At 43.3% G+C, this 26,467-nt stretch overlaps 1 protein-coding gene across 2 annotated transcripts in view; it reads right to left on the reverse strand.

Moving 5' to 3' along the window:
* Nucleotides 1-26,467, reverse strand: part of LOC142056642 (complement C1q tumor necrosis factor-related protein 7) — a 125,843-nt gene that overhangs the window by 93,340 nt on the left and 6,036 nt on the right. The window contains exon 1 of one of the 2 annotated variants that reach the window (XM_075091842.1): nucleotides 17,434-17,833. The exons of the other annotated variant lie outside the window; for it this stretch is intronic. The gene's annotated coding sequence lies outside the window, so the exon portion shown is untranslated. Of the gene's footprint in view, nucleotides 1-17,433; nucleotides 17,834-26,467 lie in introns of those variants that run through there. 2 annotated transcript variants of the gene reach the window in all.

Here is a 26,467-nt window from a genome sequence, read left to right on the forward strand (position 1 = left end):
CTGCAGTTTGTTACTGCTTTTCTGCTAGGGGTCCCTTTCATTGTAGATCAGCCACTTCCACAGGCTGTTTAACCCTCCAGTAAATCGTATGGGGAGCATTTTCATGCTTTGCTATCCAGTACAGTTGTGTAGGGGAACGTAAGAGCCAGGTGGGTAAGAGAGGGAAGGGTTCCCAGGTAGTAAATGGCTGACCAGGGCATAGGCAGTGTAAACCATTCCTACACTCTTTGGACCTACTGAAATTGGCTCTTTCAGCTGAGACACTGGGCTTTGCACAGCCACAGGCACACGTTCCTTCCACTGCCCTTTCTGCAGCTGCAGCCATTGTGCACAGGAGATCTCAGCAGACGGCAACTTTGTAAAACACCTCATCAGGATTCACCAGACTTACTTGCCAGAAGTTTAAGATGCTAATGTGGCTGATACATCCTCCTCTCCTTCTGGCCACTTTGCAACTGGGGCAGGTGAAAACAGTTTTTATCCAGCATTGTTCTTTGCTAGGTGAATGGGAGCCAAAGCGCTAAAAGTGTCCAGATGGGTGCTTGCACTGGTCTAATTAAATCAGCTTTGAAACATATCTGTAGGCTGTGGACAGATGTTCATTTTGTAGAGAGCTGTGCCAGGTGAAGATTACAAGCCACACCGCTGGAGGTTATTGCCCTTGCAGCTCTGCTGGCAGAGCCATCCCAGATCCTGTTTGGCTCAAGTGGGGTGCAGACATGCATCTCAGGTGGTGACGGCTGGAGAGGTCACCACTTGCCTTCCCACGCCAGCCTCTTTGGCACAGCACCAGCTCTGCTGGGTGCTCCAAAGTGTGTCTCCTGGCCCCTTTCGGTCAAAATGAACCAGGTTAGCCTGTACAGTGGGAATAAGAAAGCTCTTGTTTGCTGTGGTGGTTGTGCCTGACAAGGAGTGGGGAGCCCTAGCTGGCCAGGGGACAGTGGGGCAGCAGGAGACAAGCTTGGGTTGCCACAGCTGGATCCAGAGGAGGCTGTCTGTCTGCAGGCCTCCTGCACCAGGGTGGGAGCAGAAACCTGTCCTGCTGCTGAAGCTATGAGGGGTGACCTGTGGGTGAGGAGCTTTGGAGAGTGGCAGGGGACTCAGCTGCTTTGGGCTGCTCACTTCCCAAGGTCTTGGCATTGGCCTGAGCTAGGGCCATGGGGACTGATGAAGGATTGTCAAAGGCAATCCAGTCCAAACAGGAAGCTTTTCTCATCAAGCTGTTATGTTTTTACCAAATGTGTTAACGTGTGTACAAACAAAGTAATACACAATGCTGACCAACTCTGGTGAGCTACTAGCTTCACTTGGCCAAAACTGTCTTAGCAGATGGTATTAAACTTCTATTGTAACACTAAGGTCAACTGTGACAAATTAACATGCTTTTCATGCCTTAAACCCTATCTGGATTAGGAACTATCATATTTGTGCTCATGACAATTGTCAGTTAAAATGTATTTGCTTAAAACAACCTTAAATGCCATACAAATACATCTGTGTGGCCATGACCTTAGCTGTTGAGCTGACCTATTTTCAGGCACGCTAAATTTATGGTTTCTTCTCATTGTTCAACAGTTGCTTTTTACTAAAGAACGCAGGTAATGGTGTTTCCACTGAGGAGTAGGAAAAATGTCACTACAGCTGATGGTGCTGTCTGACTTTCCTTAACTCTTCAAGCAAGTTTTTAATTAAGTATACATAATACAGCCCTTCCTTACTGCCCTTGCTAGAGCAGTATTTCTTCTGATTGCACTTTTAGAGATCATGGCTACATGCTGAAATAAGTCCCTTTCTGCATTTTTTGAGAATAGAACTAAAAAGTGGCTGAAAATAACACCAAGTGCAAGCCCTCTGCATTGCTTGTCCTCCCTGCAGGGGCCAGGGGTCAGCCTGGCGGAGCAGCCAGCGCCGCTCTCACTCGGCCAGTATGTCATGTCATGGGGCAGAGCCTGGCACGCCCGTGCACAGCGTTAAGGTACAATGGGAAGAAATCATTAATTTGTGGCTCTGTGTGCAGAAAACAGAGGTTTCTGTGCCCGTTTGTTTCTCCTGAGGGTAAGAAGGAAACCTGAGCCACCAGGGTCATCCCTGTTCCCCAAGGCACCCAGTCATGTCCATCTCCTTGGGAAACAAATGACTAATCTTTTGTGTATATAAATTACTATTATTTGCCCGTTGTTTCATCTATTGACCACAGTTTCCTTCGCACTTTCCAAGCAACGAAGAAACCACGTTCCCTGTTCCACGGAAACACGGCATTGATGTAAGTTGAGAGTGCTCCTGAGAGTATCCATTTACTTAACTCTGTTTTCAAGCCACTTCTTACTGCAGCTTTCCAGAGTTTTGGCAGCACAGCTTGCAGCCATCAAAGGAAAAGACTGACAGCAGTAGCAGCAAAAGAAAAGGAGGCACAGGCAACCCTAATTAAGGCAGGGTTTGTCAGAGCAGGACCTAGATTTACTGTGGCACCTTTGTTGGGTGGAACGCTGGCATTTGAGCTGGGTTTGAGCTTGGCATTTGATTTTGAAGACCACTAGATGGCATAAAAAATGCTCTTGTAGGTATCAGCTTGTTCCTGAAAAATTACCAGGTGTTGGGGTGACACTGCAGTTAAAGCGGATTCTTATATTGCTTTTAATCAAAGGCTTATTTTAATACTTCTCTTAGATGGAAAAATGGATCAGTAGGAGTCATCCTACTGAGTGGAAATGAACCTTAGCAGTAGAATTCAGCTTCAAACAGCAAGCACTGCTGAAGTCTGTGCCATTCTTAGGTGGAGGATAACACAGCAGAAGATGAGGGGAAAGGAGGTTGCTCTACTAATTGCATTACAGGAACAATCACTAAGAAATATCATCAGTTCTCTTCTTGGTCCTGATAATGACTGTCTTTATAGCTTTGGGCAAATCACATAATGCGCTTCATTTCTCTATTTCCATATGAAGGGCAATGATTTCCTGCCTTGAAGTGGTGCCAGATGAGTTAATTAATACTCATAAAGCACAAATGGAGAGAAGAAAAATACTAATGACTCCTGAAAGGAAGTAAGGAAGAGCTCTCCTGGTCTGTCCGTCCTGCACCACCCAGCTACCCAGCTAGTGCTGCGCCACTGTGATGATTATAATAAGATGATGGAGTATGGATAAATTTAAAATATTGCTTAATAATCTTAAAATATTGCTGAATGCTACTGAAAAAAAGGAAAACCACTGAAAGAAAAGGAGTAGCTTTGTTTTGTTTTGTTTGTAGTATAATTTATTATGGAAATTTAATGGTGAGTGAAAACAGCCTGCCTGCTGCTCTCCAAAACCCCTCTGTGTTAAAGAAACAGCCTGACGGATGGTGGCTTACGTGGCCTGGCCACCACCCGCAGTCCAGCTTCCCTCCAGCTGAGGGCAACTCTCAGTTCAAATCTGAAGCTTTGATACAGTCTCTGGTTTGGTTGCTTATTCGTAATTAAAACTGCTAGCTACTTGAAGTGCTTTGCAGCTGCTGTGAAAGGTAACGTCTCTTGTGCATCCTCAGGATCAAGATCTTTGGTGATTTTACCACTGAAATATGCAATCTGATTATAATGGCTTCTGATATTGCCAGATGATAAACAAAGACATTTCTGAATGCTATTAGGAGCTAAGTGGAAAGAATAGGGAATCCATTGTAAATTATTAGTGAGTGGAAAAATCTGGCCACAGCAATTGGTATGGCTGTTGTGGTCACGAGATGACACATTTCTTTTTAGTCTTATCTTTACTGAGTGTAGTGGATATGAATACCCTAGGGAGAGACAGAGGATTTTACAGAGCATACTGGGAACTACTTTTCATAACTTAGAAAGAAAGGGCTTAAAGGTTCAGATAAGGACAGTAGTAAGAAAAAAGAGAATTTGGCCTGATGTCCCTGAGAAAACAATATTGCAACAATGAACAATGATGAACAAGCACGCTTTATATGCTGATTTCACTGCCAATGAAAAGAGACTGACTGTATGTCTTCCCATAATCACGGAGGGTATTTATGGCATAAAAGTAATTTTTGGTTTATCTGAAACTGAGTTTTATCAGCTGTCCTTCAGCAAACTGAGGAATCAGACTGTGAATGAGAGAGACATGAAAACTGTCATAGCAAAACACATCCAACAAAACAAATGATTACTGATTGGCCTTGAAGAAAACTGAGAAAAACAATTTTCATAACAAAAATAAGACACTGAAGTGCTGTAACTGCAGTGCCAAACTGATTTCCAACCACTCACAAGAGTATCGGCTTTGTTTTTCCAGCGATAAATTTAGTTCTTCTGCTTGTCCCCACTGCACATTTTAGTGATGATGTTGGAAACTTTTCAATTTCCATTTAATCTTTTAAACAGCAAATCAAGTTATCTTGGCAGCCTGTGGGAGAGCTAAAGCAGTAGATAGAAGATATGTAGAAAATGGTTTATACAAAGGTTGATCCCAGGTTCAACTACTCTCTCCGAAGCCATGCCGCAGCCAGGTGACAGCAAGCACTGTGCAGCCTCAGGAACAGCCAGCAGTCCTTCACACGGACCAGAAATTGAACAAGATGTTTTGTCAGCTTGTTTCCTTGTTCTGCTATGGCTGTGGTGCCCCTGTGCCTGGGCCTCACTGGCTGCAATGCATTACCCTCCGTATAGGAGAGGCCGTATGGCAGCACCCGTCCCCTGTAGCAATCTGCCTGCTGTGTACGCGCAGATGAGCAGACCCAGCACGTGCTGTAAAACGTGGCCAACCCAAGCAAGACCAGCTCTGCTGTGTTCATACACCAGGTAAGTGGCGAGAAGGCCCTTGGGTCTTCTGCGGGAGCCTGCTGTGATAGGGGAGATGGGGTGGGAAGAAGGCAGTGAGCAAGAACAGGTTACTGCCACCCGAGGGGTATTGTGCAGTTCCCTCCATGAGTGGGCTCTGAGCCAGGCTGCTGTGGGTCTGCTGCCATTTAGTTATCCCTAGTGCTGAATACGCTGCTATGGAAAAAAGTCTCAGGTTCCAGCTTTGAATGCTAGCATCATGATCGTGATCCTTTGGGACCCATGACTTGTCCTCCCTCGTAGCCAGGGCTTGCCCAAGTTGACTAAGCATGTACAGCACTCCCCTCCTGGCTAGTGGCTGTGTGAGATAGTTACCTATGATGGCAACCTGCAGAAAGTGTTTTATGATCCTAAAAATAAACCCTGTACATAGGAAATATAATAACGTGCCCAGCAAAAGTACTAAATTTTAGCCCTTAGCATAATTTTTTTCCAAGTAATTAGTCTTCTGATACTGTTTGTTCCTAGATACTGAAATCTTGGTATGCTGTTACTCTAAATAGATCAACATGAATCTCAAATTAAGACCGTAATACAGCAATAACAAATCAGAGGTGATTTCAGTTTCCCCCAAAAATGGTCAAGCTGAGATTGAAAGTGGAAGAACTAAATGAAAGGGAAGAAAAACACCATAAAGAAGTATAAGCGTTTGAAAGATCGCTAATAGACTTAAGAGGTTCCCTTATTCTTACTGCTCAGGGAATTTACTTATTTTCCCCATGAAGAACATGCACAATACCTTATTTAGTAATACTCCAAGAAGCTTTTTTAGCATCTGGCATTGAATGTAATTGTTGCAATGCTCTGGCAGCATGCTGCACTGTAAAGCTAACACATTAGCATGCCACAGAGATGAAAATAAATGGAGAAGGCTGAAGAAATTTTCAGTGCAATGCGTGGCTCCTGTTGCCTCCAGTGCTGCAGAGGATTCCTGCTCTGACATTATTCTCCTGCTTTCTACTCTTCTGACTGAAAGTACAGGCTTTTTGTCCTCATTTTTTTTCTTTTTGTCAAAGGGTTGTCAACTTCAAGTACATTGGATGTGTTGCAACGCATCAATATGTGGGAGTAGTGGTGTGAATCAAGTCAGGCACGTGCACTGGGTTTACTGGATTACGCAAGCTATAAGCAGATAAGCTGACTTGGCTCAGGCTTGCAGTATTTTCTGAAGCATCTTTAATGGCATGAGTAGAATTGGATAGAGCCTAATAATAGAGCTAGAGCATTTTTCCATTTGAGTTTCCTACAAAAGTTGCTAGGCAAGTGATCTTTAAGTAAATCAGTTTTCATTAATAGATAAATGCCACACTGAATGGCATTAACAAGGTCAATGCAGAGATCAAATAATTGTTATCAACATTTCTTGTAACAGGCTAAAATTTTGCAGATATCCTTTTCATAAAGGAGATAAAATAAATGTTAGTTCTTGATATAATTGTTGGATGTTATGGATTCTTTTTCTTTCAAAACTCTGCATGAAATATTTCCAAACAGAGTCAAGTGTTCTGAGGTTAAAAGACAAGACTAAGAAAATCTAAGCTGACAACCGAGTCCTATGACTTGTGAAATGAGAAATGCCAAATACTTCATGAAGTTCACTAAAGACTGAAATTGCCATTCACTTTTATGGCCAAGGAGATCAGCAACTGTGGTTGACAGTAGCAGAAGACCAAAAGGGCCAGGGTGGAAGTAATGAAGGAAGAAAATGCATTTTAAAATAATCCTCAGTAAATAACATTACTATTGGACTCTTAATAAGCATTCGGATAGGTTTTCCCACTCTGCATGCATTGTCCGTGTCCGCTGGGTTGTGATGTAAAATCAGTGGAGTAAAGTATGGTCTCATTGGCTCTGGTGTAAATCCAGGGTAAGTCTTCAGACTGTGTCGTGGTTATTTCCAGTTTTCCAGTGAGTAACCAAATAGAAATTGGTCCAATGTTCCTCTACTCTCTCTTCCACTTCCTTGTATAAGGACAACTCATAAATAAATCCATGAAACTATCCTGCTGACTGCATGTTCTCCACCTAATAATAGGAGGAAAAATAACACCACTATTTTTTTTTCCCCATGTGCCTTCTTTGTAGACCACCTCTCAGTATGCAAATACAGGAATTGCAAAGTACTGCCAGCCTTGAGGATCCCGTATTCTAAGAAAAATCAAGGAAAAAGGCAGTACTGAAAATACAGAGGCAATCCTAGGTGTGAGAGCATGGGGAGAAGGTGGTAAGGGAGAACTGAGAGGAGCCAGGAAGAGAAGACAAAAAAACAGAGAATAAGGAAGATCATTTTGGCAGTTGGAGCTGGTTGATCTGGGGAGCAGAAGTGTGGTGCTGAAATTGGGAGCCACTTGCCACCCAAAGGACCACCTGGGGATGTGGGGAGTGACGTGGGAGTATCTGATTGTGTTCAGGTGGAAAATAAGGCAGGTGACAGAGAGAGATGTGAAATGAGTGGAAACTCCCATCAGAAGCCTCTGGGTGTTGGGAACTAGGGTAGATAAAGATTTCAGTTGCAGAAGCAGGAACTGTGGTTGTTCAAAAATACAAAGGCCAAGTCCTATCCTGGCCAATACAGGAGAAAAACCCCCAGAGCACCTGCCTGCCTGGAGTGCTGTTGTCCAGTTTGCACCTTGCTTTACTTTAGTCTGACACTGCATACAGACTGAACTGGCTGGGGACAACTAAACTGTCCTTCTAATCCAACTAAATACCCAGGAATTTGATGTGTGGACTCTTCTATCTTATTTCGCAGCAAACCCTCACCCTCCGTGGGACATACCATTGCCCGACTCTGTAAGTGGACATGCAGGTGTGCCTAGGAAGAGCATGGTGGGTACAACACACAGGAGAGGAAGCTTTCCATCCTCAGTCTTTAAAAGATGGTGCTACAGCACAGTCCAGAGATGAATCAGACCCTATAGAAATAGCATGACCAAGTGGCTGCAGGCAGACATAGGCCTTTGTAATTTCATTACCACAGATCAGCTCCACCTTTGGTGACAGTCGGTGATGGCAAAGTGAAGGCGCTGTCAGAACCCCATCCTGGTAGAAGGGCTTCGCATTCCTAAATGATTGAATCAAAAAGCAGAGTGTAAACCCCATAGGCAACACGCCTTGCATGAGGTTTATTTTTACTGTGTGAATTCAAGCACTGGAATGTCCTGTACCGATTCCAGAAGGGTTAACGCTTTCATGCCTTGCAGCCTGGCCAGGCAGAACACCCAGTGCCGTGGGTACAGGCTGTATCCTCGTTTGCCTTATAGCTCAGTGACCAAAAGAGCCGTGCCTTCCCTGCCTTTCTCAGCTCACCATTCCTTTGGGGGCTTCTTGAACTATTGCTCCCACACATCTTGCTTCTTGTCCCCCTTCCTTGTTCACTCCTGTTCCAAGAAACCTTCAGAAATGCCAGCCAACAGAAATGTTTAGTGTCTAGCTGCAGCTTAGCTGACATATCTCTGAAAAGGGCATGTAAGAGGTGCATGGTATAGTTTGTAAAATATGGTATGGCTGCTAATGCCAGCCATTGTGCTGTTTTTGTGAGCCTGGCTGCCTGGTTTAAAACTAATGCCAGGCTGAAGGGGAAGATCCTTCACTACCAGTTCCAGGACATGGCTGGAAGCAACACAGAAAGGAAGATGCTCTGCCTTTTCACAAGGAGAAATGCTGTTCCCTTCTCCCCTCCAAACCAGTGACACCACTGCAGCAGGTGAGGGCAGGCGGGGATTGCAGCCAGGCTGGCAGAGGGCAAGATGCTCAGATCCACTGTGACTGAGACCCCCTGCCACGCAGCTCACAGCACCAGCTGGGCTCCCAGCCTGTTACTGGTGGGCCCATGTGAGCCCAGATGGACAATTTCTTCATCCTAACCTTGGTAAGTCAACACTCTGGTGTTCACAGCTTGGTTTTTCACCTGGGGAAGTGTTGCCTTGCATTACCTTAATGTGCCAGAGGCACTGTTTTAGTTGCTCAGACCAGGGCTAAGCAGTTAACAGAAACGCAAGAATCACAGAATCACAGAATGGCAGGGGTTGGAAGGGACCTCTGGAGATCATCTCGTCCAACCCCCCTGCTTGAGCAGGCACACCCAGAGCAGGGGGCACAGGAACACGTCTAGGTGGGTTTTGAATGTCTCCAGGGAAGGAGACTCCACAGCCTCCCTGGGCAGCCTGTGCCCCTGCTCTGGCACCCTCACAGGAAAGAAGTTGGTTCTCATATTGAGGTGGAACTTCCTGTGTTCCAGCTTGTGCCCATTGCCCCTTGGCCTGTCGTTGGGCACCACTAAAAAGAGCCTAGTCCCATCATCCTGACACCCACCCTTTAGATATTTATAGGTAATGATGAAATCCCCCCTCAGTCTTCTCTTCTCCAGGCTGAACAAACCCAGCGCTCTCAGCCTTTCCTCATCAGGGAGATGCTCCAGTCCCCTGATCATCTTTGTAGGTCTCCGCTGGACTTGCTCAAGCAGTTCCACATCCTTCTTAAACTGGGGGGCCCAAAACTGGACACAGCACTCCAGATGTGGTCTCACTAGGGCAGAGCAGAGGGGGAGGATAACCTCCCCTGACCTGCTGGCCACACTCCTTTTAATGCAGCCCAGGATACCATTGGCCTTCTTGGCCACAAGGGCACAGTGCTGGCTCAGGGTCAGCTTGTTGTCCACCAGCACTCCCAGGTCCTTCTCAACAGAGCCACTCATACAGACAAAAGGCAGCACAGCAGGCAGCTGACCGCTTCTGTGCTTTCTGGAAGAATTCAGAGAAAGTGGGAAATGATAGTAGAAACCAAATTTGTTTGCTACCGTCTGCTTTTGGCTGGTCTTCTAAAAGAATGTGCTCTTTAACCAGGGCTCTAACGTCCTACTGCTGAGCAGTCACAATCACCTCTTTCAATCCAGCTTTTAAAGCTTTTGAAAGATGATAGGATAGACCATGTTGTGCTTCATCCTGGACTTTCTTATTTTCCTTTCTGATGGAAAAACTGAGAGGCCAGTACTGGAAAACTCCTTAAGTGATATGACTTCTCCAAGGTCTGCTGTGATGCCATTTAGTTGGCTTTTGGTTTTCTCCAGTCAACGTCACTTTGGCAAGCGAGCAGATTAAGACAGTCCTGGTGCTGTGTAGACTTCCACATTGCATCTCCATCCCATATGGGGTTCTTTTCTCCAAAATGTTCCAGTTCTTTTCCTAAAACAATTTTTGCACCTCCAGCCTAGGCAGCGACTTTGAACAACTTCTATTTGAAGAGACAAGACAGGTAAAACGCAGAAGAAAAGAAGTGTTTGTTCAGGATCTGAGGCAAAGACCAAAACAGCTTGGTCAAGGGTACAGAGGAACTTTCCAGCAATGAAAGTCTTGAAGCCAGCTACCCACTCTGTAGCTTTACCATAAAACACTTCCTTTGTCCCAAGAAACAATAAAGCACCACAACTGTGAACTCGTCATAATTTCAGTGTAATTTTTAAATTGATGTCTTTTAAAGGAAAAAAAACCCACACAAGTATCTACTTCAACCCCTTGCTACCCATGGGCTCATATATGAGTGAGAGTTAACATTTCTGTAGTTCTAATGAGAGCCCATTACCCAGTGGCATAACTCCATCTCAGCCATCACCACAGATCTATACCAAGCACAGCAAATTTATTCATTAGGTTTATCCTATTTTTATTAACAGCCCAGCTCAGAAAAAGAGTCAGTGACAAAAACCATCTGGAATAAACATAATGGAAAACAAACAATGTAATATATTCCATCACTCCAGCCTAATTACACTGTTTGGTGCAAATACTATCAATCCAAGTGACAATTTACAAGCCGAACTCTTATTAAGGGGAAAAATGAGCTGTGCGGGGAAGCACAAACCAAAGTAACTAATCAACACAGACAACACAGTCAGGGATTTAAGAGCCAAGGTATGGTAGTCTTTTATTCCTCCTTGTTTTCAATTTGGGAGACCTGCTGTGATGTTGCAGTACATTATACATTATACCTACTTATGCAACACTGGGAGAAGCATGTCTCTGGCTGTTGTCTTATTTTTCATCAGCTACAGCCTGTGACTTTTAGGTTTAAATTCTCTTCTTGTCCTATCATTTAAGCTGGGAGCAAGGCACACTGTTCCATGCACCAGTTTTCTTTTAAGACAACTTTCCTTTTTTAGGATATAGTAAAAGCATGGAATTCAGGAGAAAGTTAGAAAAGATTGGAGTTAGGTAAAAGCAATGCCAATGTGATCTAAACCAAGTTCTTATTGAGTGAATTGGTTCAGCAAGAGAAAAAGGAAAAAGATCTCTCCCTCCCATGCAAGCATCTGAACAACATGTGGCTGCTGTCCATGATGTGTTTCAGCTTGGAATCTGGAACTGGACTCATTAAATGCATCTGGTGTCCCCAGGGAAGCAAGAGAAAACACTGGCAGCAATGAAGAAAAGATGGTAGAAGCCATCTGAAGCAGAAATTAGCCAACCGCCCTGTCTGCATTAGAGCATGAACTTCAAGAACAGCATTAGGCACCTGCATGAAATCTGAGCCCTCAGAGACACGGCAAAGTGATACAGTGCTACAGTGTGTAACACACTGTCAGTTTAGGGAGAATACCACCTCAGGCCAACAGGGAAAACCTAAGACCTCATTACAACAAGGGGCAACAAGATAGCATTACAGTGAAATCAACATGAATATATACACAGCCCTGACCACAGAAGTGTGGTCAGAACTTCCATAAATGTAGGCAAAGTACAGTTTATATAATCTGACACTGAAAAATTCCCTGTTAGTGATGAGATGCTGGAGGAGGTTTTTAAATTCTTTCTCTGGGAAAAAAAAATGGAGTAAGAGAGGGCTACACTGAAGGGAATGATGATGTCTAAAGACCCACATACCGCTTTTTCTGCCATAAAGAGGGAGATCACCAGTCACCACCATCCCATGAGCAGAAGTGCTTCTCTGGACCTTCATGTTCCTTTCTTGCCCGCAAGATAAAATGAAGCCAGGGTCCTTGTCCTTTCACACTTTGCAAATGGCTATGTAGCCTAAAGACTTTCTATTATGGGATTATCTCGGAAACAACATTCCTCTCATGAAAAGGCATTTTGTATTTCTCCCTGAACTGATTTATTCTGGAACAGGGTCTAGTGCTCTGTAGGCCCTTAAACATAGCTTATTCTCAATGGTGATGTAGGCTTATTCTCAACCAGAAGGCTGATAATGAGCAAGCTTTTGTCATAGCTCATGTGTATGAAAAATGTCCAGAACTCTGTTTCTGCACCTGCTGTTTTCAGATAGAAATAATAAGTGTGACATCCTTTCCCCCTTGAAGAGGTGATGTCATAGATGTGACCATAGCAGGGTTTCTTCATTTAAGAGGCAAGGTGCAAAGTTAGAGAAATACACCCCTGAGAATTTTGAAATTTCAGTGATTCATAAAAGCCAAAAGTTTTATTGCTGGTTAACTGTGGATCCATTTCTCCAGAGCCTTACTGCATCATCTGTATTACCATGCAAATCAAGGTGACATAGCTGTTGCTGGATAGTTTCAAATGTGCTATTCACAGCATAGATGTGCTATTGCAGTGGTCTTTGGCAACACCTTCCTTCAAGCATCTCTGCATGCTGTCTGCCTGATGCCATCATTCACTTCAACCAGGAGGATGAACATAGGGGTGACTCTTTCCCTCATGTGCTAAGTCCATTCCTATGCTTAAAAGATACTCAGTGAAGTATCTATCAACAGCCCCTCAAGGCAGAAATAACTTGCTAGAGCATCAGCTGATAAACCAAAAGGGAGATGAAATTCAGTGAAATAATTGTTTTAATTACCACGTAGTCTGCTTCACCATTATTTTAGAAAAAGCTGGACGCAGATGTTACATGAATGTAATTGCAGATTTCAGGAAACATCTTAAAAGCTACAGATGAAATCTTACAAATATAGCAAAAGTAATTCCCTCTGGAATATGAACATAAGCAGATTTCTGCCCGACAACTACATATAAGATACCAAGTATGTTACTTCACTGAACTTCAGAAATGGGCAGTCACTCAAAGATAGGTTGCATTGACTAACAGCTATTGATATCTAAGGATGACAGTTCCTGTTCCAGAAGGCTGATTTTCCTACAAGCAAAAAGCCTGGGTTCCCACTGCAACCCTCCATTGCAGCGGCTTGCTTAGAGCAGCTTCCAGACTAGATTCCATCTGCAAACTGGGATGCCGCTGCACTGCTTCCTTGCCTGCCAAGAGCTTTTCCATTACTGGAACCACAGTAATGGTAACTGGTCTGTGCTCTCCATACTGGTCACGTTTGGATGTTTTGCTACTTATTGTCCTTCGCTCTCTGCTTTGCTGATTGTCTTGTACAACATTTAGGTTGGGAGCTTTCTGACAGGTTTGGAGGGTTTGTTTCTGTTTGTGACCCTATGGGAACCCTGTAGGCGCACAGCAGCATGGCAAGGATTAAAAGCTGTTTTCTTTCCCTCTTTACAAAGAACCTATTTATTTATGGATGACCATGAATGGACACATATTTCCAGAATTCAGGAAAGCTACCTGCAGTTTTCTGTATCTTCACAGACTTTCCAGTATGTTCTCAATTCTATGGTCATTGAGTCTTGCCTCAGTCCTCACATCTGTAAGCCCAAGAGGTGGTATTCAGAGAAATAAATACATATGTGCTGAGGTATCGCACCAGGCCAGTGATGGATAGTAGGGCTCCACAGACTGAAAGTGATCCTGAGATAGATACAAGAGAAGTCTGGCACGCATCAGAATCTAATCTCTTCGTGTCATTGCAGGGATTTATTTAGGAGAGCCTCTCTCTGAGTTGCATTGCTGTCAGGTAGCAGAGTACTGCCTGCAGTTTTCAAAGTATTTGAACATTTGCAGCCTTTAAACAATTAGAATTGTCAGAAAGAAAGACAGCCCATCAATCAGAAGTTTTCACAACTCCTCATTTGTATGTAGATTTCTAAACCTCATATTGTCAAATAATAGACTATAAAATAGAACCCTTCAACTTCTTTTTTGTCTTTTTTTTTTTTTTAAAAAAAAACCAACACCTTTTAAGCATTGGATATAGAAGGGCTTTTAAAGATTTCAAAGTAGAACTGAAGAAACTGCTCTCTTTGGTCAAACTAATGGTTCTGTTAGTCCACTATTGTCTTGGGTGATGACCAGTCCCAGAAGACACCTGGGTGAAGAAACCACCAGGAAATGCACAGCTAGTCAAGGCAGTAATCAAAGAAGCCATTAGCCTTGGGCAACAGACTACAAGGGTCAGCAGCCTCCATGCTTTGCTTACACATGGGTTACTTTGGCAGACATGGGGATTAGCCACTGCAGTCCAAACAGTGGACTTCAGACTCTTTCTCCATCCCAAACTGTTCCCATCGGTCCCTTTCTCCATCCCAAGCCTTCTCTTCTCCAGCAAGGCTGAACACCAGCCCTGGTGCTGTGGAGTAAAGAGAGGCTGATCTGAGGTGCAAAAAGAGGAAAACCTGTATACTGGGACAACCTGGCGTTAGGGGTTACAGTATCCTGGAGAAGTGAGAAAGGAAGAGATTCCCAGAGGGAATGGAGGAAGAGAAAAAACAGAGGGAAAGAGCATATCCTGCATGACCGCTGAGCCCTTCTAGCACCTTTCTAGCACCAGGTACCCTTCAACAGTCTCTGCCTTCTCAAAGGTGGAAGCGAAAACTCCAAAGCTTGGTTGAAATGAGGCATTTCTCTTCTTTCAAGTCAGGCTGATGCCTTGTGTAAGCACTGAGTCCATGCAATAACATATCTTATGTCATTATAATTAACAAAGCCTTCGATGGTCTGTGCAATAATCTGTTCTTAAGATCAACTAATCCAAGTTTAAACAGTTCTCACATGTCATAGGCTGTCTCAAGAGTTTTCTTTGAAAAACAAACTCTTCAAGTCTGAGAGTCAGGTGAGAGGGAGAAAAGAACTAAATTTTTTAGAGCAGTAAGTGAATATCCAATAGCAAAACATTTGGATTAGATCTGTTTATCTGGCTTCTTTTTTATGAAAGAAAATGAGAGTTATCTTCTTATTTGAGATTTATTCTTTCCATTTGTGTTCCCAAATTTATTCCTGGTCTAAGATCTTATGTTCTTAGATTTCCTGCTCATTGAATTTCATAGCAGTACCTCCTGAAAAATGACATTTTAGAATAAGAAAGATCAAGATATGTTGTTCTCAGTCATTTCCATAGGCACTGCTTTATTTCCTCTGGGAAATTTTGCAAGAGCAAGATTTCAGCCTGCTCACGGTATATATTAGAGTAAGAACACAATTCACAACCGGGGCCGCTCCTTTGACTCTTTTTGTTGCTTGTTTGCTTTGACTAAACTCAGACTAGCACATTTTGCAGTTGGTTTGCAATTCAAAAAGACAAGTTGAGTAATGGGGTGAAAATATCTCACAACAAATAATCCTGAAAAACATGTGGTTTATTAGCTTGCAAGCTAGGAAGTGACATCAAGCATCCAGACATGGATACTTTTCATTTAGTGCATCAGTTCTGCATAGGAAGACAGAGTACATTCCTCCCCATAAAATATACACAACAAAGTATTTAAAGATGTTCAGATTCAAAGCCATAACCATCTGCTTATCGCAGACATCTGTTGCTTCAAAGCAAAGGACTATATGAAAGGTTCACAAAGCTTTAGAGGTCAAAATATGCATTTGCCAAGAGACTAATGGAACACATGAATATACATAAATTCCAAAAATATAACAAACTGCTCTTTTCTCCCTGGAGTGCTGTTACACCAGCTATGTATGTGAGAGCTGAGTTGCAAAGAAAAAAATAATAAGAGTTACCTCAACCGTTACCCATCTCTGAACTGAAAATTAAACTTTTTGTCACTCTCCAAATACTCTTGAGAAGCAACATCATCTTCCTCCATCACCAGAGAAGCCTGACTTTTACACTGATTCCCTACGACTCTGAGACTCCTCTGCCAATACACCTTCAAAACATAGAATCATAGAATCATTAAAGTTGGAAAAGACCTCTAGGATCATCAATTCCAATCGCCAACCCAACAATACCATGTCTCCTAAACCATGCCCTGAAACATGATTGTTTCCACCAAGCAACCTTCTTTCTACAGAGCCTTTCTCGGTTCTCAGGGAGGTGACACCCTAGCTTCACTGGGAACAACATGCTGCAGCTCCAAAGCCCTGCAAGTGTATTGATTTCCTTGCTATTTTGGCACCCAGGTCTGACTGCCTGGCTGAAGTCAAGGAGAGCCTTCCCATTGACTTCAATCAACTGTGGGCATCTTTAATGGACAGTATGCCTTTCCCCATGTGGCTCTTGCATTGCCATGGAAATGAAGGTCAACAAGAGGGCTGGGAGCAGTACAAGCTCTTTGGGGCATCACTGTGTTCCTCTGAGCGCCTGATGCAAGAGGCAATTGCAGTGGCATATCTGCAATAAATAAAGTTGGCATTGCCCTGTGGGTATGTGCCAGATTTCCACTGTGAGGGTTGGAGGGCAGAGTTTGTACCTTGCAGACCTATGGGTGTGGAGGGAAGGACTTGCTAAAATTTAGTGGGAGCTGGGAGAAAGTGTGAGCCAAGTAGAAGGTGCAAAATCAGAGGGTTTACATAGGTTTGGAAAGGTTGCAAGGAATGCAAAGGGCTAGAGGCTGTCTGGACAGGAAGACACAGGGAAGCCTAAGTACTTGAAATTTCTGCCTCAGGATAATACCACTTCTACCTGGTCAGCAGAGCTAATGAAGCTTCCTGCCACAACAGTCAGTTTTCATTCACTTACTACCCTTTCGGCATATGCACAGCCATCAAAAGGGCAGGGAGGACCTCACATATAGCAAAAGAAATTTGGGATTTCGATTCCTGTCTGGCAGGCCTTTTGATTGCAATACGTACGTGAACTGCATAGAGAACAAGGAAATATTTCATGACCTTAAATTACATTGTGCAGCTCAGAGAAAGTTGATCCATCCCCTGCAATAAACTCCAAATAACCATACAGAAAGGGATTAACTCAAATATGAGCATGAACATCAGGATACATTTTATAAAGCAATCAAAATTTTCCTCTGTCATTTAACGTTCCTCTTAGTCACATAATCTGGGACGTCTTAAACCTCACTATAAGCACACAAAATCCCACAAGACCACAAGTTCAACACGGGGCTAACACACCACTTGGGTTCACTGACGCCACTTTATAAACTACCCTTCTGCTCTTTGTTTTCCTTTGCACACGTTTTGCATTTTCCTGCCAGCTTCCCATTGTCCCTGAAGTTAGAGTAACAAGAGATCAAAGACATCAGACAGTTCTCTGTGCCGATCACAAACACAAAATAGAAACTGTTGGTGATTGGAAAAGCATGCAGAGCCTCCCTGAGCTGCGTACAGATTCTGCTCCTCACACTACTCACAGGCAAAACATTTCTAGAAAGGCAAATTATTTATTGTGCTGACATATGCATACGCACGCTATTCAAAGCAGCAGCAAGACAACAACATTACTAGTATTAGGAAATTCACCTCAAGTTTAGATTATCTCAGAGTTTTTATGAGGCAAGAGAATATACAAAGATTGCTTCAGCAAAATAAAGCCCTTTACTTACATGGCTTGCAAGAGCTCCCAGCAGCTGGAGTCTCTGAATTGCAGTGTATGCAGATATCGTGCTTTGCTGAAAGCCCCCTAACTTTGGCACTGGAGACGGCACATAACTCACCGGTGCTTCAGACTGATAAATAATTTCCTTTAAAAATACTCGCACATGTTTTTTTATCAGTGGTGCACACTGACAGTAAACTGCAAAACAGAAAGCTTGTCTGGTATTATGAGGAAAGAGTTCCCTCTCAGCTGAATCCAGAAAAAAAAGGAGTCCTTGACCTCGACAACTAGAATAAATCTACTATATCTGCTGGCTCTTTTCTGAATGCATACTTGAGCAGTAACATAAGAGTGAGCGATCGGAGCACAGAAACTGTGGCATGTCATGCTCTGTACCGGTAGGGCACGTGAGCAATGCTCCTAGCGCAGGCACAGCAAAATGAAAACACAGTGCATGTTTTCAGCTTTTATTCATATATTTTAAAAATGAAACGAAGATGACAGGCATCTCTATTTCAGTTCACAGCTCCCAAGTGGCAGCGCTCTCAGCTCTGTCCCCTCTGCTGAGGTTCCTTGTGTTCCAGATGAGCTTACTGCTGACTTTCTATTTCAAACCTCGATTTTCTTAGAATCTTTGTATCTCAGCCAGGAAATGTAACCCAGGCTGAAGTTTAGCATTTTGGACATCATAAATGCAATGAATTGCCTGCAAGCAAAATGAGTGTTTTTCAGATATTTTTTGTTCTCCTTCAAAAGATCCATTTACTTCTCTTTTTTTTTTTTCTCTCTCTTTTTCCTTTGGTCTACTTATTAAACATAATAAAAACAAGCACAGCTTTTGGAACAAGTCCTCAATAGAACAAATAGTGAGACAAATATGAAAAGCAAGATAATGATGTAGCTTAAAATAGGATAATGTAAGGTTTCAGCAAAAAAGAAGTTCCCTGCGCCGTTGTAAAATTTTATTTACAAGAATAAAGACATTACTTTAAACATAGTCATTCAATTCTCAGACAATGAGGACAGAGGTTTTATGGAGAGGATAAAAAAGCCCCATATTTTAGGCATAATAAAAGGAGTAACAAAGAGATAAGAAAGAAAATCGAAGTCCTAATTCATTCCATTGTATTAAGTTGCAAAAGAAGGAAAAAGGGAAACAAACTTACAGTCTAAAATCAAACTTTAAAATATGCAATATTCCTGGCTTTATGAAACATGAAGATTAAAAAAAAGCCCTCAAAACTTTTAATAAGCATTTCTAGCTTAAGGAAACAATAGTTGTTAATGAAGAATAATCAAATGATCTCATCTCTCTTGTCTAGTGTGTTATTTCCCTTGTGTGACAATGGACTTCAGAAATCCCCTACACATTTTATATGCGTGTTATCAAGGTTTTTATTGAACCTCAGACTTGAGTTCAGCTTTTGTTGTTGCTTCTTTTTTTTGTAACTTTATTAAGACACTAAAACACATGTACAACTTCAGAGTTGTTTATTGGTAATTAAATTGTCTGTCCCAGTTGCAGCTGACTAATAGCAGTGATCTATTTTGTTGAATGACAGAAGTCTCAGTTTCAATTTAGTTTCCATTTATATCCACTTCTTTTGTCAAATACTGAAACTCTGAGTCTACAGTAAATTAATTCTGACACTTTTCAGCTCTTCCTGCTGTTTTCCCATTCCCTTTCTCCACTAACATTTTCAAAATATAAGGCACTATCAGACTATATATGTGTATCTTGAATTTCAAAGTATTAGCATTGATTATTTTTTATTATTATTAAAATACATGTTTGCAAGCTGTTGTTTTAAAACTAGTGTGGGTGCAAGTATTGTTCTTCAGATACCAGACCACTTTTTCTCCACAGTGGGCTCAAGTCTCATACCTAGGGCTTATTTACATAGGTGGGTGCTGAACTCCCCTGCGCTGGCTCCTGCTCAGCACCTGCTGTGCTAGACCTCTTCTCTCTCTGCTAAGCCATCAGTAAGCACATTTTCTCCCTCTCTCCCCATTCAATTTTTCTATTTTTAGAAAATTGCTGTGATTTTTTACTTTTAAGCTTGCTTTATGATGCAGAGGCCTTGTGACTTGGTTTGTAGGAACAAGGCTTGGCACGCAGGACTACTCGCACACGCCCAGGTTTTAGACAGCAGCCCCATGAGTGGGGCTTATCGGGATCCCCTCCAGCTTTCTGTCAGTAATTACAAGAGGCTAAACTTCAACACTTGCTTGGGAGCTATTACCTGCTTCTTTGTGAAGTGTTTTGAAATAAGCAGAATATATACCTAGCTTCTGAGAATCAAATCTTGTCGTTCACAGTATGGACATCTGAAACACACCGCTAATTTGGGCTCCAGCTAACTACCCCCCGGCATGACTCGGTTTCTGCCGCAGGGATCTGGCTTTCATCTGAGGAAGCCACAAGCCATCAAGCAGTGCACTTGCAGCTCCCTGTACATGGATGGTGTCATTTCTCCCCCAGGCTGTTTCAACCACAATACAGCTGTGTAATCCCTGCAAGCCTTGGGGCACTGTATTTTACTGTGGCCACGTGAAATCGTGTCTTGCAACTGGAGGCAGCTGTAGTCTCTGAAAATATAATCTGCTTTACTGAGTATTATATGTGTATTCACAGACTTTTATATAGGAGTTAAGAAAGTGGTTCACAAACCGAGGGTCACAGTTGCAATTGTGGTTGTGAATGTGAAAGTGGAAGCTTGGCCAGGACCCCAGAAGCTGTAAAGCACGTATGAGACTTGTCTGGTGAAGAATATGTCCTGACCTACCACACCAAAAACTTTAAAATCTCTTTTCTATTTTTTTTCCCCTGGTAGAAGTATAGACCCTTATATGTAAATTAAAGTCTTATGTTTCTCGTTTATCTTTTGGACAGCAGAAGATTGGTTGGGTTGTGCTGCCCGCAGACTGGGAGCGCTGCTCTGCTGAGACCCTGAGAAAGTAGGTCCCTATGCCTGATGTGACACAGTCCGTTAAACTACCTTGATCAGACTTCGTTTTGAAACTGATTTTACGCACAGCTTTAAAAAATTTGGGTATCACAGGGGTATACATCCCGGTGGCTGTTATTTCCAATGTCAGCTCTCAAGCCTTTTACAAAGCCCACATTTAGTTAGTTAGTGACAGATGCAACATACGAAGAGTCAGTAGGAACCACACAGCTCTGTTTAGCTATTGCATGTAAGGGCTGGGCCAGAAGGACTGAAACAGTGATTCAGAGGCAATGTAGGATGACGTGGCAGGTAAATATAGAGCACATTTCCCAATATGGTAAAGTTTCATTATCTTTAGATGGTCATCTGGAAATAAACCATGCCATTGATTGGCTCCGTGGAGGTACAGTGCTACCTAAAGGCACTTACACTCTCTCTAGGATTGGGGCGACAAGTACTTTTGGTGGAGGCCATCATGACTTAGTTGGCCTGTCCCTGATGGAGGTAAGTTGTCTCTTGCAGCTGCCTCAGGGGTGTGCACCGTGGTCTCCAGTGCCCCAAGAAGATGTATTTGTGGAGGCACAGCGTTAGAATGGAATCACAGGAGTAATTTTTGTTGAGAGGGACCCTTGGAGTTCGTCTCATCCAACATCTGCTCAAAGCAGGTCTAATCAGCTGGCAGCTGTCTCTGCAGTATGTGCCATGATGACTCTATTATTCAGGGTTTTCCACTCCATATAGAGCACCTGACCTCCATTACCCTCAAGAGCAGGGAGCTGACTCCATAATTGTAGTCCAGAGGGATTTTGCATACCTTACTCCAGGTAATTACCAGCTCTTGGTTATTGCAGCATCTGAACACCCAATCATTTGATTAAACTTACCTGGCATGGAAGCCAAAAAATAATATCTCATTTACAGATGTGGACCTAAGGCACAAGGATGACATTATTTGTCAGAGTTCACACAGTCTGTGCAGAGTAAGAAATTGAGTGGCTGTCTCAGGGCTGGTGTCCTACCTGCTGTCACCTCTCTGTGCATTCCTGCTATTAGTTAGCAGTTATTAATAGCCACCCTGCTATTACAGATCATTTCTTGAGGCAAGGGGCAAAGTAACACAGCACTTGTGAGATGCCAGCTATGTAATAGGTTCCAGTGCTGAAGCTGAAAGTGGGGGAAAATTAAAAAGTGCTAACACAGCTGCTGTACATGTGGTGGGCAGCTGTACTAGGGATCATCAAATGAATGATCATCCTCAAAACAGAGCCCTTCTGACAATCTGGAATGGGATCCAAATTAGTAAAAGCTGGTTTTGGAAACCAGGAAAGGTCCCCATGATCTCCACTGCTGTCAGTGAGAATTCATATTATAATGATCAAAAACGAAATGGAGGTGAGTATTGCTGTAACTTGTTTAAATTGGAGGCCTGGAAAAATATACTTAAGACATCTGGAATCAGTTTTGGTTTTGAAATTCAGTTCATACGTAAGAAGGGCTTGGGAGGAATTGAAAGACAAGATAGTCTTGTCTTGAAATACAAGAAAGAAAATGAAAATGTTTAAACAAGTGGCTCATATGCTTGGTCCTCACACTTCGATCTCACATTTAGCTTTTGGTGAGTAATACTGTTTTATGCATGGTCCCATCAGTATATATAAATATATATGGTGTGTAGGTAGGCAACAATATGTTACTTCTGGGAAAAAAACAAAAGAATATAGCATGGGTCACAGATCGATGCTAGACTTGTTCTACTTCCTGGAGCGATCCAGTCAGGTTTCTTTGCAATCCATATGTGGATGGCCCATACTGCCAGCCTCTGTCTTGGAAACCGTGCTGCATACCTGCTCAGACTTGCCAAGCCAGCCAAATCATGACTGTGGCAATATCTCATTTAAGGTGAGACGCTAATGGCACTTGCTCACAAGGTCTCAGCTAGTGCAGGAGTTACTGAATAGTGGGCAAGAACGCAGGAGCTGCAAATTCCTGTTGATGATTCAAATTGCACATTAAAAATGAAGAATTCTGACTTTTTAATGTGTAATTTATTTTGATTTCAACATGTCATTAATGCATAAAAAACTAATCTCCTTTTTAAACCTGTAGTGTATAATATCTTGTCTGTATAACTTCTCAGTCTTGAAATCTGAATGGCCAGATCTTGAGCTGACATAACTTGGCACTGCTGCATTGATTGCAAAGGCAGCTTAACTAATTTACACCAGCCGAAGGTCTGGCTCAAAAATGTGCAGAAGCATATATATTCCCATTCTGATCGTGTGGGTGCCACTGGAAGATGACTCAGGACCTGACAGCTACCATGGCTTTATATCCACATCAAAGCTTATCCTTAGGCCTTTTACCATACCCCATGGGGGCTGAACATTTGTTTTTGAACGCTTCACTGAACTATATAATTTAGGAACATCAGCAACACAAACATCAAAACCCATCAAAAGAAAATCTCAAGCACAGATACAAATGTCCTGAGCCTGCACTTGAGGAGATGTGGGATCTTCCATTTGAGAGTCAGGAAGGTTTTTTAGTAAACTGCCTTGCCTCTTAGAGGTCAGGCAACATGAGTGAAGCCTGGAGATGCTTTAAGGCAAGGACATTCTGTCCCTTCTGTTGTGGGGTGTATCTACAGCCAAAAGCAAAACTCATTTCAACTACTGACTAGTTCATCAGAGGTAGGAAGGCAAAATGAACTCCCTGGGAATTAGAAATCATGCTTTCTATCAGTAGCTTGTGTCATTTTCCCATCAAAAGTCTGCTGCTCATGTACCTTCAATATGATAGTAAAACATTATGTTCAAATTTTTGACAGTTTAAGAAAATTGTTCTTTTTCCCACACTTCAAATTGCCCATAAGTTAAATCTGTACCCATTTCTTCTCCACAGCCTTGGAAAAACCAGTCAGAAACAGAAAGCAGTGTCCCAAAATATCATGTTTAAGACACATCTGGAAATTTGAGACAGGTTTCCTCCTTCAAATTCATCAGGTTTTTCATCAGGTCTGGAGTGAGCTTGAGGCTATTTCAGACCAAGCTGTTGAAAATATCAAAAAGAAATGTTCCTTTCTTGCAATGAGCTGCAACCAGTCTCCTTCCTGCAAGTACAAGGGTTTCCCCGACCATCCCTCATGAGTACAGCATGAGGGAAGGCACCTCCTTAACGAGGTAGAGAAGAAGACACTTAGAGTGTGTATCACCATTTGAAGTGCAGTCCAGTCTGCAAATAGTAAAGGGCTACATCACTGGTACAAACTAATGTGATGGCATATGGTTTCTTCATTTAGGAAAAGGCTTCAAACTAAAAAGCAGATTGCAGCTGTGCAGAATAAACTGGTGCTGGTGCTTTCATTGTGTTCAGCTTAAAACTGCTTGAGCAATATGGGCTTGTCTGGAATGAGTTAATTTTTTTGTTTGCTTGTTTAGTCCAAAAATAGATTTGTTTCAGCTCTGTTCAAGCTCAGTGTTGTTCCAGTTGTCTTCAGTTTTCTTCTCAAACCCACTGTTTTCCCAGATTGCTTTATGGATATTGTCTATGTGAGGGACGGGAGTGTAGTAGCTGGAGCAGAACACTGACCGCTCCGATTCCTGCTTTTAGTGCTTCTGTTGAGTCTAATCCTGCTTTGCTTCTGGTTTTCCTTCAGCCTACCTGACATTAAGTCTTGATGAGAAGTTATTTGCAGTCCTGCTACATTGTCTAATCCTACCACTTAATAGAACCAATGGGGGGAAGGGTTTCTCAACTGCTCCAGCCCTAGGAGATGTTGCTTAGAGCAGAAGAGACTGCTGAGGTAAGGAGCACTGGTCATTACAACAGCATCCCACAGTCATATCACCATTCCTGTGTAAGATTTGATTTCCCATGCCCCTAGCAAAAAACTGCATAGGAAGCTATTTTATGTTTTCTTACAACCTGCTCAACTGCTGCAATTAAACCTGAGAGCCCAAACTTCCAAAAGCAGCATGCTCTGCCATGGCTGCAGTACGTGCACCCACACACCTGGGTTTACAGGGGCTTATTGTCATGTGTGAGAGCCCCAGGGGGAGCACAGCTTGTGTTTTGGGTCCCTTTCTGCAGCAGGGGCACTGGCATATGAGGAATGGGGAGCACTGCAGCATCTACTAGGAGAGGACACCTAATTGAACACTATTTTTAAAGGTGTTACTGAAGAAATTGGTACAGCTATCCATTTCCTATGGAACAGCCTAGGTTTAGCACAGCAATGTGCAGATCAGGCTCAGTATTCTTCCTGTTTTACATCTTAGGTAATAAACCCATAAACCCCTGGGGTTCAGGTAACACCATGCTGATGAGCCCTGCCTCCCTGAGCACCCTATTCCTGGCTGCACAGCAATCTGCAGCCACAGGACCAGCCCTGCTGAGCCCTGGTGTCCCCATCCTGTCACCCGCACAGGCAGGCATCCACGGCTGCTGAGGAACCACATGAGGACCCTCTCCCATTCCCACACCAGATGCTTTCTCTTTTGTGGATGCCCAAGCATTTTGACCACCCTACTGCTGGTAGGACTTGCCTTTTCCCATCACCTTTCACAGACACCCAAGGCGCAGAGACCTCCATTGGCAGCCCCCAAATTCTGCTCTTCTGCAGAACTGGGCTGGCTTTGCTGCCATGTCTCCAGGAGCTATTAAGATCTTTTTAAGGCTACTGGGTGGCTGTTACTTCAGTGCTGCCTGTGCATGGCAGACGTGCTGAGGCTAGGTGCCAAGCTGCCTGGAGAAGAGATTTTTTAAATGAATAATAACACAGGCTGTAAGCAGTAGGAACTGGTGGTCTGAAGTAGGTGTCCACAGAAGTAATGTATATTGTTTATAGGCTGGATGGCTCAATACATGTGCACGTAGCTGTGGCCTCCAACTCTCATACAACATAGGTAAAAATTATAATTTTTTCAATCTTATCTGGACTGCGTTTGGACTCGGGCCCCTTCCCATTGATGCCTTCAGCCATTCCGCTGTGTTAAGCGAACGCTGTTTCTGTGAAAGCTCCTGGCACAGTCCTGCCTGGGCTTTTGAGGGCAGACTTGTTTGGGGGCCACGCTGTGCTCCAGCCTTTGCTCTCAGGCAGCTGGAATGAAATAACATCTTCAAAAGCAAGAAGGGGCGCACGCTGGAGCTGCTGCTGTGACCTGCCTTTGGCACCCATGCAACTGAGGGCTGCAGTGTCTGTTACACATAAATAATGTTCTGAAGGCCTAAATAGATAAATATTAGAGTTGTTGATGAAAGGAAGCAATGCCAGCCACTTGGCCATCTGAACAGGAACATGTCCCATGCCTCAGGTTGAAAAAGCTTTGAATGTTTAGGGCTTGCAAAAATTAGAGAGAGGAAGTGTTCTAATGATATCTGACACATATTTGCTTCATTCATGGACAAATTAACCTTAATTATCCAATTTATAAATCAGCTTTAAGTGGAAGGGCCCCTCCTCACCCCCCACTGCTGCATATTTGGGGGATTAAGTTGTTTGTTTTTAGTGATAAATTAAAAACATCTGCTTCCGCTGACATGCTGGAAAAGAGGCATGTACAGGAAAGCGGCTCCGATGCTGGGGGGGTTTCGGTGCCCTGGCCCAGTCTTGCCAACCTCTGGCCACGGGCTCTGAAAGGATCAGGCCCTTTCCCCTCTGCACAGGGGCTCAGGGGGGCAGGGGAGAGGCATGGCTGCTGCTGGGGTTGCTCAGGATGGCTGCTGGGGAGGTTGGAGCAGTGGCAAGCGTCTCCAGCAGCGTGTGCTCGGCAGAGCCTTCCTTTTAAGGGTGTCTTGGCAGTTCTTCTGTGCAAGAGAAACTGTTTCTGCTATGGGATCATAAAGTCTTAATGCCAAGGAATCCAAACCTTGTGCCAGAGTCCCTGCAGAAGTCGCTCAAGCATGAGCAACGATGGCAGTAAGCAGTCTGGCCACCCCTTCTGATGAAGAAAATGGTGATATTTGAAGGAATGGAGATGTTTTACAACCCTGGAGTATCTCCCCAGCAGTGATACAACTTCCCAATTGCCAAAGCAGGTTGGAAACAGCCAAGACACACATGGTGTCAAAACACTTCACATGAGCTTCCAC

The sequence above is a fragment of the Phalacrocorax aristotelis genome, chromosome 4 (genome assembly GCF_949628215.1).
Source record: "Phalacrocorax aristotelis chromosome 4, bGulAri2.1, whole genome shotgun sequence".
Taxonomy (NCBI): Eukaryota; Metazoa; Chordata; class Aves; order Suliformes; family Phalacrocoracidae; genus Phalacrocorax; species Phalacrocorax aristotelis.